Raw genomic sequence first — 14,202 nt, 5'->3', positions numbered from 1 at the left:
TTATGGCACAAAAAGGCTTATTGTGTGATTATGCTACATGACAGAGATATAATTTACCCACCATTATAATCAGGAGAAATAGCCCTTTCAAATGGTATAAAATATAATTAATAATTTTGAGGAGAACAAACATATTATTTTAAAAATATCTTTAAAATTCAACCCCAAAAAACACAAAACTATCAGTTTGTCAAGATTAATCTCATTTTCCCCCCAATTTCTGTTGTAGATAGAGAAAAACTTAGAGTGTATGGGAGATTCACAATTTTGTCCTCTACTCAGTGATGAAAACAGAATCAATGTATCACCTTTTGTTCAAAAGTTATGATAAATTTATTAGACCTTTGCCGACGGCACAAAACATTCCGTTTTTTCATACTTGATGCCCTTGTGAGACAAAAAGGCTTATTGTGTGGCCATGCTACATGGCAGAGATAAGATATACCCACCATTGTAATCAGGAGAACTAGCCCTTTAAAATGGCACATATCATAGTTAATAAGTTTGAGGGTAACACACATTGTTTTTAAACAATACCTTCAAAATTCAACATCAAAAAACACGAAAATATCAATTTGTCAAGATGAATCTTACTTTTCACCTAATGTCTATTGTAGATATAGTGTGTGAAAGATAGACAGTGTTGTGTTCTCCTCAGTGAAAGAAACAGAATCAATTTATCACCTTTGGTTCAGAAGTTATGATTAATTTACTCATAACTGCAAGTCGCAGTAACAAGTAGAATTTTTAAAGAGTAGGATGTTTTCCTTTCCTGGTTTGACATCTGACCAAAAATACACAGATATAATGGTCATGTAACAAATATAAGATGTTTTACCATAAAAACAAGATGCATAGCTAAATATAGGATGTCTTACTGTACTCTGAGGAGGCAAAATCAATTGTGGGGAGGAAAGATAAAGGCTGAAATAAAGACTAGGCAGATGGTAACTGCTTCTCCGTGTGCTTCATTCTACTATGAAAACAAGAATAAGAGACACTGGCACTGGTTTACGAAAGAGGAAATAAATCATTTTATTTAGATAAGACTTTAACAATTTCATTAAATAATCAGGAACAACAACTTCAGGTAAATAACATAAACATATGTTTACAAACTACAAGACAACAGTATAACAAAGATCAACAAAATACTTTAACATGATGAACAAAAAGCATCAATTCATATTATAGCATAACAAAGCATCAATTTACATTCACAAATATAAACAATTAAAACATTAGAAGAAATTCAATACATTTAACAACCATACAGCATTTATTTAATATATAATTATCGATATCATTTGCCCTACACATAAGGTGATACACTAATGCCGCATTCACACCAGATCTGTGGTGTGTGTGTGTTGTCACAGCTGTGGTGTGTGTGTGTGTGTCCATCTAAGCCTAGCAGACGATGAGGTGTAAATGCTACTGGAGTTGGTGTCCCTGTCTGTGTTAGAAGGATAGGCAAAGTGTATGCTTTCTACCTGACATGGGACTTGACCAAGCTCAAAATAAAGAAATTGTCAGATAAGAAAATTAGAAATTGAATTACAAATCTAAGCAAACTTCCTGAATTTCCCCTTGGGGATCAATAAAGTGTCTATCTATCTATCTATCTATCTATCTATCTAAACTATAATCACTATAATCCCTGTCATTATTGTTATAAGCAACACTCTTATCACAACCAGAAATGTGCATACGCCCAGTTGGGCGAACACACACACACACACACACAAACATGCTTACCCAGCTGAGGATGACGGGAGATTACTCTCCTCCTCTAGCAAATCATTGTCTTCCTCTTCATCCAGAAACTACCCATCCATGTCCCATGTCCATGCCATTGTGGTCCTTGGGGTCATGTTTGCCATCAGCAGTCGGCTGCTTTCACCTCAGTTGCACGTACTTCTCTCCCTCCATCTAAAATAACAAAAAATCACAGGTCTGATAGTGAATAGGTTGTTTAGTTTTATTTTACATTACTTCCACATAATCTTAATCACCACCAACCATGACTCTTTTCACTAAAAGTATTTTTGTCACTGGAGGACTCCAATATTGCTTGGAGAGGTAACATTAGTCTCAGAGCTCACTATAAGTGTTATTGCCTTGGTTAAACCATACATAGCATACCAGCTTACAAGCAAACATTGATTCATGAACATGAGTCAGGAGATATGACAGAAAACATCTAAACAGCGTATGCATACACATACACACCGTGCATAGGCTACTACAGTTGCGTAAAGACAAATTACCCCCATAAAATTATGTGTCGACGTGTAGGCTTGGGTGTAGCTGCTATGAGCTCCCATCATAGTTAGCCACCCAAAAACCTCATAATCGTAGCAGCCAACCTTACAGCCTAAAAGTTAAACAATACTAAGACACATTTCTAACAAATCTTCAGTCATGTATTGATGAAAACAGCAGTCAATGAATAAAATCCTTACACCATCGGTGATCAACACAGTCTTCACGTCGGTAACATAACATTAACGTTGTCATTCATGTCAGATGTTTCTATCTAAGTAAGCTAACTTGGCTACAAACAACTGTAAATTGTGTTATACATATTACGAAGGAATGAAAGGTTTATTTGACAATAAAATACCGATTAGGTGTACTTGACATGAAGTTGCCAGTCATGAAGCACGGGAGTGAACTTTATCGCGACTACGCGTCAAGGACATGTTGCAGCCTCTCCTGATGCTAACGTTACCTAACTTAGCTAGTTTTCTGTATCATCAGATGACAAGCAAGCAACATCGTTCAAAATACAACAAATCGTTAAAGTTTCAGTCCTAGTAGGTCTGTAATCTTGGTTGACATATAGTAACCCCCCAAAAATGATTGAAAATATATCAGCTGAAGTGAACACACACACGCATTATGTTACGGCCATGCATACAAGGTGTAATTACCAGCAAAAATAACTTTTAAAAACGATTTTGAAGTAATAACATGGATAACAAGTAGTAATAACATAAAAAGACTTGTTTTTACCTCAGATGATCCAGTAGTTTCTCCTTTAGACGACGTGAAGATCAACGATGCATAGTGCTTCCTGCTGTTTTTCCTCTAGTGGAGGGAGACGTCAACTCTTGATTTTTCCTTCACGTAGTAAAAGTAATTCGCGCCACAAATCCCTTAACCAATCATATCGCCAGAAAGCCTATGATGTGACGTTTTTGAGGAAGTTTTCATTGATAAAATTGGTTGGGGTATGGCAGAGTTATTAGACTGAACGTCATCGGTACTGGGGTACCGAAATTAGAACGTGCGGTCTGCAAAGGGTTAAGGCAGATATTTCTAAACCAGAAAGCTTAAAACAACTTACAGGCTTCTCCTGTCCCATGGTCCTAAGCATGAGCCCACCTTTTTTCCGGTTCCATTTAGCTGCGTCATCAACGCCTCAGTGCAAAATGTTGCAGTGCTGCCTGGGTCCAGAAAAGCATACGTTTCCACGATTTTGGTTCCTTTATCCAACTTCACCTTTACAGGAACGACAGACAGGGCACATTCTCTTGCTCCGGCCCCAGTATGTTTTCCAGCTGTTAAAGATACTAAAGCATTCTGGATACTTTCAGATGGCTTTGATGACCCTTTTGGTTCTATGTGAAGAACGGTAGGATGGTTATTTTGACAGATTTGACATAACAAACGCTTGGGACAGCTCTTACTTATGTGACCCTGTTCTAGGCAGCCAAAACACAAACCTTTGGTTTTGATAAACTCCACTTTGTCCTTGTTGGGTTTATGCTTGAATGAATCGCAGAGTTCAATAGGATGGGCTTTGTCACAGAAAAGACAATGGATTTTTGTTGCAATTCCTTTTTCAGTCTTTGACTGGCTATAACTTGGCTGTGGTCTATTGGTCTGTTCTGATACAGGGACAACAACAGTAGCAAAGTTGGCTTTAGAGTTGTATACTGGTTTTGATCTTTTAACAGTTACCCGTTCTTTTGGGTTCTGGACTTCTCCATAGACAGGATCCAATGCGGCTTTTGCTTGCTTCTCCAAAAACTCCAACAGGCCTTTCAGTGTTGGTCTGCGATCGTGTTTTCCTCCAATGTTGAAGACACTCTCCATTTATCTCGCAATCTGAAAGGCAGCTTGGACACAATTATTCTCATGTTTGTAGCATTTTCCAGTTCATTAATAAAACTAGCTTCATTCATGGTATTAAAACAGCTTCTTAAGAATAATGCATACGATCTTAATGCAAAAGAATCATCCGACTTAATTGTTGACCAGTTCAGCGCTTTATCAACGAATGCAGAGGTAATTTTTACTCTGCTTCCAAAGTTCCATTCCAGTTGTTGCTTTGCTTCAGCATATGCGATTGTTGGATTCATGTGCATGCAACTTTGCACCAAGTTCTTGGGCTGTGAACTGCTCTAAGTAATAAAGCCTGTCTTGCAAATTGTCGGTTTTGGCTTCGATTCCTTGTTCAAAGGCTTTGATAAAAGATCTAAAATGTAGAGGGTCACCATCAAAAATGGGAATTTTTACAGGTGGAAGTGATCTCATTTTGTCTTTTCATCATCTCTATTAGAGCATTGTTGCCAAAATCAACATGATCTTTGTGAGGATGTACTGAAAAACTTTTCCGTTCTGTCTTAACGTTTGGTGATGGCTTGGGCATATTATCTGCGGACAATGACAAAGCAGATGCTTTAAAACTAACAGGAGACACTTTCTTTCTTTCCGTTGATTTCACAGGTTTTTGAACAGTTGCAGGAGGCATGAATTCGGTGGTAGCCATCACCAAGCTACCTGACGTAATCACAGACCTGTCCTGCATTGCTGTATAAGCCTTCACTTTTGCATCTGCAACAGCCAAATCAGTTTTCAACTCCAGCGCTTCTTTCCGTGCCCTCAACTGCAGTTCTTCAAATTCGAGCGCATGTTTTTCTTGCAGTGCCTGCGCCTTGGTGACCAAAACAGCGTGTTCCACCTCGGCCTGTATGTGCGCCGTGGAGGCTCTGGAAGTTGCACTCCTTCTACTTGAGGCAACCGATGCCTTGCTAGGCGCCCTGCTGCGTGTTTTAGCGGAGGCCTCTCCGGCTGCATTATCGGTGCGTTTGTCAGAGGAATTTCGGCCTACTTGGGAAACGCTATCATGTGGCTGTACAGAACCATTCAATTCCTCCTCCTCGTCATCATTCATCCAGGGCTCCATCTGCTCAATAAACTCTTTCATTCGCATCAACTTGGACTCATACCAGTCATTGTGATCCGCTTCTTTCTCATCGTCGTTTAACAAACCCTGAACTGAGACTTGTAGCTCCATGAACTGTGACAAATAATCATTATAAATTGCCATATGTTCACGGACCAGTTCTTTTGGTTCACTAGCGTCAATAAACGTTTCAATTTCATTCTTTTTCCGAGTCAGAAAAAAAAAGTTTTCCTCTTCGTCTATTAATTAACTTAAATAGCTCTCTTTCTTTATCGACTGCTTCTTCTTCATGGTCAGACATTTTCAACTCAAATTAAATTCAATATTCAAAAGTCAAATAAACTTAATGTCCAACTGAAAAGTATCGCTTATTCTGCGTCAAACTTCTTAAATTAAATACTCAAAGTCCATGCTTCGGCGTCTTCCCGACACTTCAGGTCATTGACAAACAATTCACTGCGTGTACTCACAAGCTTTGCGCGATGTATCCAAATCCAATCGAAAAACAGTTTAGTAATCCAAAGGTAATCCAAAGTCCCAGGGTAATCCAAAATCCAAGGGTATTTTCATGCAGTCCGTATACTTTTTTGACTTAGTGTGGCGGCCTTTTCTTGCTCCAAAAGTTCTACATTCAAGGCCGTGGGCTCAGGGGTTTGGTGGCGGTTTATGCATGCACTTTTCACTACAGCTTTTTGAGCAATCCATTTATTTCCAAATTCCACATGCACATAACGTTCGAATGTTCCAATTCTTATAAGCCAAGCAAAAATTGGTCAAAAAATTATATTACACCACCGACCTGCAACCCAACATCTACCAAACATTTCCAATATCACTTGATGGGTTGCTCCCGTGACGTATATACAAAAGCAGGGTTCCCGCGGATCCTTAAAAAGTCTTAAAAAGTCTTAAATACAACTTTCGGTTTTTAAGGCCTAAAAAAGTCTTAAATTGTCTAGGATGTCTTGAATTTTCGAAAGGGAGGTATTACATTTGCGTATGGGACCGCCAGCGAGTGCAAGAAAGCGAGTGAAATATCTCCATCAGGTTTCGTGTATTTAAAAAGCAATTGTATAAGTGACTATGAGGCTACGGGAGGAGGTGTAGTGGTTGCAGAGTGAAGATGTTTTTCACGGGTGTGGTTAAAGGTGTGAAAACGGTAATAATACAGTAGGCTATGAACAAATATGCCTGACGTTTTCGTGCAGAGGCCTGAGAGATACGCAGGTAGCCTACGTGAGCGGGAGAAAGAGTTGGTAAGCCAGTTAGCGATAGATTGGGCATACGTTCGAATTTAGGCCGGACATATGGATTTTAAAAGCCCTGCCCGGCGTCCTGCGCAGCCTCAAGCCGGACGCTCATTTGTCCTCCTTTTTGGAGTTGCGCTGGGCATCTAGAATCTTTGCTCAGACGCAGCAACGTTTTGCAAACTATGGACGCGAAGACTGCTGGTCAAATTATGTGCAGTGCTTCTGTCAGTCGTCTGATAATTTGCTGCGCAATTTATGAAGGAACTACGGACTGACATAAAAAGAAGACAAACGTTTTCGCAGTCAGGAGGAAATACTGTACATGTTAAGTTGATCTTTCCAGCGTGTGTTGCTGGCCTAGACTAGGGAAGAAAATATCTGTCTAAGTTATAATACCTGTAATATCTGTCAGCAGCTTTCTTCCCAGTAGGCCTAGCCTACTTCGCAAAAGTTGTGAAATATAACCGCATATCTTTTGAATGTGCATGTTGAAACGTGTGTTTTTTGTGTTTTTTGAAACGTGCGTTCATAATACGTGCGTGTTTGAGATGAAACCAGCAATTTTCAGCAGGATCATGCCAGGAGGAACCTCTTAATTTAAAACAAGTCAATGGTTTTACAATGTTTCAGTCAAGCTTTGATTGGTTTAGATCAGGGGTCTCCAACCTTTTTGGGAATGAGGGCTACCTGAAGACCCGAAATCATATGGAGGGCTACTCATTTAAAACAAACATACCCTCACCCCTTTTTTGCGAGGGTAGTCCTCCTAAATAATAGGCCTATGTGATTTTTACTTTTAAATGATCATTATTTGTGCAGGCCTATACGTCTTTATATATTAAGCAACTGTATTTTCAAATTTAATATCAATAACCTATGCAACACTACCAACATTTTTGTTCAGTTTGTTCATTTCAAAGTTTGCATGGGGAATCTAATCTATTTTTTTTTTTTTTTTTTTACAAAAAAACTTTCTTTTTGTGCAATTAATAATTTGGGTTACAATTTGTACCCAATTTATACCAACCCACCATTATGAATTCAGGGGATGTTTAAGTTCTGATTTCAGTGGACAATTCGGTTTTAACATTTCAATAGTAATCGCCCACACCACCCTAACATATGAAAACTCCTTTTAAAGTTATTGCACACCTGAAATGATCCATGATCTGACAAAAAAGGGTAATGCACAGTCCTGCTCAGTCATGCATGCTATAACATTTTTAGCGCTATTATACGGCAGTTGCCTACGGAGGAGAAAAGGCCTGTGAGCTAAAGCAATTGTTTTTCAGTCCTTGAACAATCATGCAAGAACCGTATTTGACGAACATGGAATGGCCACAGAACTTTTGCAAAGATATGCTTTCATTGGCTACACCAGACAAGCAAGTTTTTTCCCCCTTTACTGTCTATGCGTGCGAGCAGCGTGTGCGCTCCGCTTCCGTTGTTGTTTAAAGATTGAATGGGAAACGGATTTGAAGCCAAAGGCTAAATTTTAACGCAGCTACAATTTATAAGGTATCACCAATATCAATTTATTGTTACAGATGTATGGCTACATACATTCTTAAAATGGTTCTGGTCTAGACTTAAATATCTATTGAAAACTTCACAATGGAGCGTGTTTTTAGAGCGTGATCTGCAGGTGACCTGTTGGCTATTTTTTAGAAAGTGCGCTGGGGGCGCCTCATAGCCGTCCCGCGGGCTACCTGGTGCCCGCGGGCACCGTGTTGGAGACCACTGGTTTAGATACAACTGGTATGCAAAATGTAAAGTAGTGGATTAACTTTAATTTGCTGTGCTGCATATGGGACAATAGATGCACATAGTAAATTATATAAAGTAGGCCTATTAAAATATTTAAATAGCGTAGTCTAACTTTGAAAAAAATATTGAAGGGAATCCAGTCCAGTACACATGTCTTTGGCAAGCCTAGGCTACTACAGACACAGGTGAAGAACAATCAGCCTCAGCCAGTAAGCACAACCAGATATGTACAGCCAGCTTCAAAAGCAAGCAGCCCAGACCCTAAAATTGTTGTGTAGGTAATTCACACACAATTATTTTTCTTTCGCCAAAATATATTTGGTAACTTCTGTAGACATCCAAAATGGGGTGGGGGTTAAAATTAGTAGGAAAAAAACTATTGCATAAAACAGTTTTAAGTTGTCGTATGTATCTTTTTGCCGTGGTATAGTCTTAATTTTTTCATTTAGATGTCTTGAAAAGGTCTTAAAAGTCTTTAAATTTGCACTTGGAAAATGTGCAGATACCCTGCAAAAGGATGACAAATCAATTAAAGTGCAACCAATCTACCCAATTACCCAATCAGCACATATGTGCAAGACTTAGACACAACGAAATTAAAGAAATATACAACAACAAATCAAAATAACAAGAAATTAGGTAATTATGATAAAATGTAAATAACACAAGTCAAGACATAACAAAAATAATTTAGAACATAAATCAAACTTAAGACAAGGACCAAAATGGCTACAACAGGCTTAATGATTGCCGTTTTAAAGGCAACTGGCACAGAGCCTATAGCAACTGACTTATTGATAATGTGGAAACAGAAAAGGCTCTGTATCGGAGAATATTTATAGTGATATATTTCCTGATATGTGTAATATACGGTCATATATTGGTAGATATGCTGCTGATATACAAGGATACAAGGAAGTTTAAAAAGTGCAGTAGAAGAGGGGTTTAGTAGATTTAAGTGGCAAGGGCTGCATAAGAAAGGTGGGGGAGGATTGGGATTGGGGGGGCACCAACAAGGAGCACCCAAGAGCAACAGGGGCAAGGAAAAACATGTGTCAGTTGTCAAATCAGGAGCATATCAGAACTCCTGAATGGGACAGTATCGATCAGGTAAGAGGTTTGAAACAAAAACGGCAATGCTGCTTTGCAAACGCTATCTGCTTCGAGTAGGCCTATTAGGCCTATTAGGTAGGACTGTACAGTCCTACCTAATAGGCCTACTCGAAGCAGATAGTGTTGTCTGATGGTCGAGTGGGTTAATGCACGTATTTCCAGAACAGGTCTACAACTTTCAGGCAGTTCTGAGTTCGGATCTAGGCAGGAGCAGTGCCTATTATAATGAGTGCATACGGGGAGTAAAACGACTGTTACGCCCTGTTACAACTGTAGGCTACAATGGTTGCAATACAAAAACATGCGCGTGTTAGTTTAGTTAGAGATTATTGTTATTATTATTATTATTATTATTATTATTTTACCTTATGTTACCTACACCAAAGCTGAATAAAATTATGCAAGATCAAAGTAACCCTAAGGTAGCCTATGGCTCTGATGGTCTGCGATTTTTGTTTTTAGATCATTTCAAACAAATCATTAGTCGCATAACGTGACGGCATCACCTTTGATGGACATTTATTTCCTTTCGTCTATCTTTGATGATGAGGGATTAACATGAATGTCTGTCTGACGGACCCCCACGTCGAAAAACAACGCAGAAGGTACACCTTTCTCGTTGGAATTTGACGCCAAGGACCCTTGACCATGCGTCAGACCTTTGACGAGTAGGGAGTGAGACTGTTGAAAAACAACGTAATTACGGGGGCGGTCCTTGTCATTCCCAGGTACCATGAATGCACCATGAGTACTGTTCGTTTGTAGGGTGGGTGGTACGTTTGTTAGTTTAGTTTGTTAGTTGTAGATCCACGATAAAGTGTGTTTGTCTAAACTTTTGCCTGGAAGAGTCTTGCATTTGGGTCCTCCTGCCGAAACCTGATATAAATCATCCAAAATAATTTGATTTCATATCATAGCTATGCATATGACACACAAATTTCCTTAGCTCTGTCGCCAAACAAATATGGTCCCCTTGAATCTCTTTGTCAGTGTTATTCAACAAATCAACACCTGGATGTCTCAAAATTTTCTTCGGCTGAACAAAGAAAAACTGAAGTAACTACTGTATATTTGGTAAAAAAAGAGGAAAGACGTAGGGTTGCTACTCTCCTAGACACAAAAGGGTTGAAAGCAAAGGATACTATTAAAAATGTTGGTGCATTAATTGACAGTGATCTAAATTTCAACAGCCACATAAAAGCGATAACAAAATCAGCTTTTTAGTACCTCAAAAAATATTGCCAAACTTGGATGATGTCAACACATGATTTATAAAAAAACTCATTTATGCATTTATCTCCAGCAGAGTTGACTACTGCACAGTAGCGCCACCAGAAATTTTTAACAGGGTCGGCCAGATGGGGCCATTGCAAATCTTGGGGTGGCACACCAAAAATGGAGGGGGGGGGGTATTTAAATTTAGGCTACCCACTCTAGTATATCACATATATTAGTCCTTTGAGGCCTTAGCTATTTTCAGTGTTATCTTACTATTATGCTCTTATCTTGGTCATTGTAAGGGCCATATAAGAAGAGTTTGGCTCCAAAATGCTATATCCTCCATTGTAATGCATTTTCATAAATATTTGTTTTTTATTTTGTTTTCGAAACTGTAATTGGGTAATTGTTATTTACTCAATCAAAACAACACAATTGCACTTTTATTGATATTACCTGAAAAACACAATTAAATAACATGACATCAGTGTTTTCAAAAATGGATTTATAGCATTTTGGAAAGAGTTCTTCATAATGCTAGGCTATATTGTTTTCAAGACAGTCTGGGCTACCCATATCTGGGAAGATATGATGTGATCATGTTTGCATACTATGCTATTATCTTATGTCAGCCTTTATTAAGGAACTTTGTGTTTGCATCCATGTCAACTGAAGCATGCTGGTTGAAATATCTATTCAAAAGCACAGTTGATCTGTGAATGCCATGACCAACTTTGCATTCTTTGATTGCGAAAGCAAGTTCATTATTTTGGCCTTCTGTTAAATAAGGATTTCAGCCCAAAGTTGGATAGCATGTAGAAATTTGCTGTAAGATATAGATATACCACCAATGGGTGTGGAGATGGACGAAGTGCTGTGTGCAGATTGGAAATATGATTAAATTTCATGTATATTCGTTAATAGTATTGGAAATCCCAGGTTCCGCTCTTCCAGGTGACATCTGTGTGCTCTGTGTGTATGTGTGATAAGTACTCCGTGAGCAATTCAACAGAGAATAATGGGTGTTAATTTGGACACATTTTGTGTCCGTCAACCACATAGTCAGGAGTGGCCACAGGGGTGGCTAGAGTTTATGTTGTGGTGGCCGCAGCCACCCCTGGCTACCCCTTGGTGGTTTCCCTAAAAAGACTATCAAACAGCTTCAGGTGATACAAAATGTAACAGCTAGGGTTCTTACAAAAACAAAAAGAACTGACCACATTACTCCAATTCTTAAGTCCCTGCACTGGCTTCCAATAAGTCACAGAATTAACATAAAAGTACTACTGCTTGTTTATAAATCATTAAATGGAGCAGGACCTAACTACCTATCAGACATACTTCGGCAGTACACACCTTCTCGTCCTCTCAGGTTTCAGGAGAAAAACCTGTTAGTAAAACCTGCTGTTAGAACTAAACATGGCGAAGCAGCTTTTAGCTGCTATGTGGCTCAGCTCTGGAACCAACTTTCGGATGATATCTGATGGTCTGCTAACTGTAGCCAGCTTTAAATCTAGACTGAAGACCAAACTGTTATCAGATGCTTTCTGCTAACTGCACTGAGTTACAAATTCTGAATCTGCTTGGAAAATGATTCTACCTATTTCTTTTTTTATTATGATCTTTACCTTTTAAACACATTTTTGACTATTGCCCTTCTATGCTTTTATTTGCTATTACTGTTTGCTTTTGTTTATGTAAAGCACATTGAATGACTTCTGTGTATGAATTGCGCTATATAAATAAACTTGACTTGAAAAATCAAAGCATTAAAACCTGTTATGCATAGCACCGGGTCGGTATCGACCCAAATCACTCGTTCAATCACTAATCTCAATGTAAAGTATATCGTAGCCGAGTCATTGTGCTAGCTACATAGTCATGGAATACACCATTGGAAAGCCAAGAGCCTCAGGATTCATTTGAGATCCGTGTCGACTGAATGAAACCCATCCCGAACGGCTAAAACCTACAATTTGTATCACTAGTCACGTTTCCAAATGCCCCCACCACCACCGTGTCTCCTCACATTACAGCCTTTGTGTACATCCCGGGCTTCAGGCTACCCCAACATGCTTGGTGTCATACTGTTCACAAGAAGCACGAGAATCCGAATATCCACCGTGTTTTGTCGACATTACGTTTAGAAGATGCATAATTCCACCCAAACAGTACCGTTTAGTTTGTAAAAAAACAAACGATAACTTTTCTCTGACAGAAAACCACATAGTTCGTATGCTTATCCTATGTATCACCGGGATTCACACCACTCAGCGTGTTCAGGAAGCTCTCCTGAGTACGTAGACACCAGTGACAACTTTGTGTGACGTACCGTTGTCGAGAAACACGTGTTAGAAGCATGATAGCCATGCGAGCTGCCTACTGGACAAGTTAGCTTTGATTGACAATAGCTCTGGCCTATGACAAGCTACGAGGATGGTTCAAAGATCGTCTTGTAGCCAACGAGTAGACCTTTCGAATGACGTATGGTACAACCAACTCCGGTGAGGGGAACTCTGGGAAATTGAGTCCACCTTCGTTGTGCATAACGATAGCTTACTAGTACGACCGGCTCGTCAGAGGAATACAGTCGCAATTTTTACAGTTAGATAGATAGATAGATATTTTATTGATCCCCAAGGGTAAATTCAAGGATCATTTGGATCTTTTGAAGAAGAAGAAAGCAGAAAACATGCCGAAAAGACAGGCAAAGAAGAAGAACGTGGAGGTCGAACCAGCTGAGCATTTCCACACAAAAATGGCTCTAAAGGGGTCATACCTTAGATATTTATCTTCACAACACCTGGGAGTGGGCCTCTGATGTGTTTCAGTGGCCATTTTAGGGACTTTCACATCTGAAATGTGGCCATTTCCAGGGATTTACATAACCGCCTGAAAGAAAAAGCAATATTCCAGCTACTGTAGCACCTTGACAGTACATAACAGATTCATTCTGACAGTTTCTAAAAATTTCAGGGGATACCAGGCATTTGATGATAGGTCACAGTATGAGGACACAGGAGCTATTACAATAGACGCTGTGCAATTTCGGGCAAAATCCCAAAAATAGGCCCATATGCAAAGTAAGGTAAGTCAAACAGGTGTACAAACAGAAAAGACAATTACCTTCTGAAGGCACCCTTGCCACCATCAGCATGTATGTTAATTCTCAATATCAGTTTATTTGTGAGGGCTCTGTCAATAGAAGATAGAATTAAACAAAATTATGCATTCTGTACAATAAATTTAAGTAGGGCTGTCAAAATAACTGATTCATTTCGATTATTTAATTTGAGAAAAAATAACTGATTAACTCATTGAATGCCAAGCTGTTTTCGGAAGCTTTGTCCTAGAGTGCCAGCAATCTAGACCATTGTTGATGATTTTTGTACAGCCACAGCATATTCTGTGTTATAGCTATGAACACATACAATGGCTTGTTTGAAAGGTGAGACTTTAAGCTCTCATTGGGTGCAAACCGTGTATTTCTACACGCCTGTATTTCTACACGCCTGTATTTCTACACTCTCTGTTCCTGAGAAATCCCAAGCTAAACAGTGGCTAGTTTTCATCAAAATCACTGTTTTTTTTCTAGAAATGGAGATATAACGCCTTTCATGAAATATTAAGTGTTGCCTGTAAAGTTTCCAGGAAGTG

This window comes from Alosa pseudoharengus, unplaced genomic scaffold (assembly GCF_046254945.1).
Source record: "Alosa pseudoharengus isolate Yale_2024_CS ecotype anadromous, Long Island Sound unplaced genomic scaffold, YU_APseudo_1.1 YU_APseudo_1.1_scf_20, whole genome shotgun sequence".
NCBI classification, from domain to species: Eukaryota; Metazoa; Chordata; class Actinopteri; order Clupeiformes; family Clupeidae; genus Alosa; species Alosa pseudoharengus.
The sequence above is the reverse complement of the archived record's forward strand: the minus strand, read 5'-3'. Positions refer to the sequence as shown.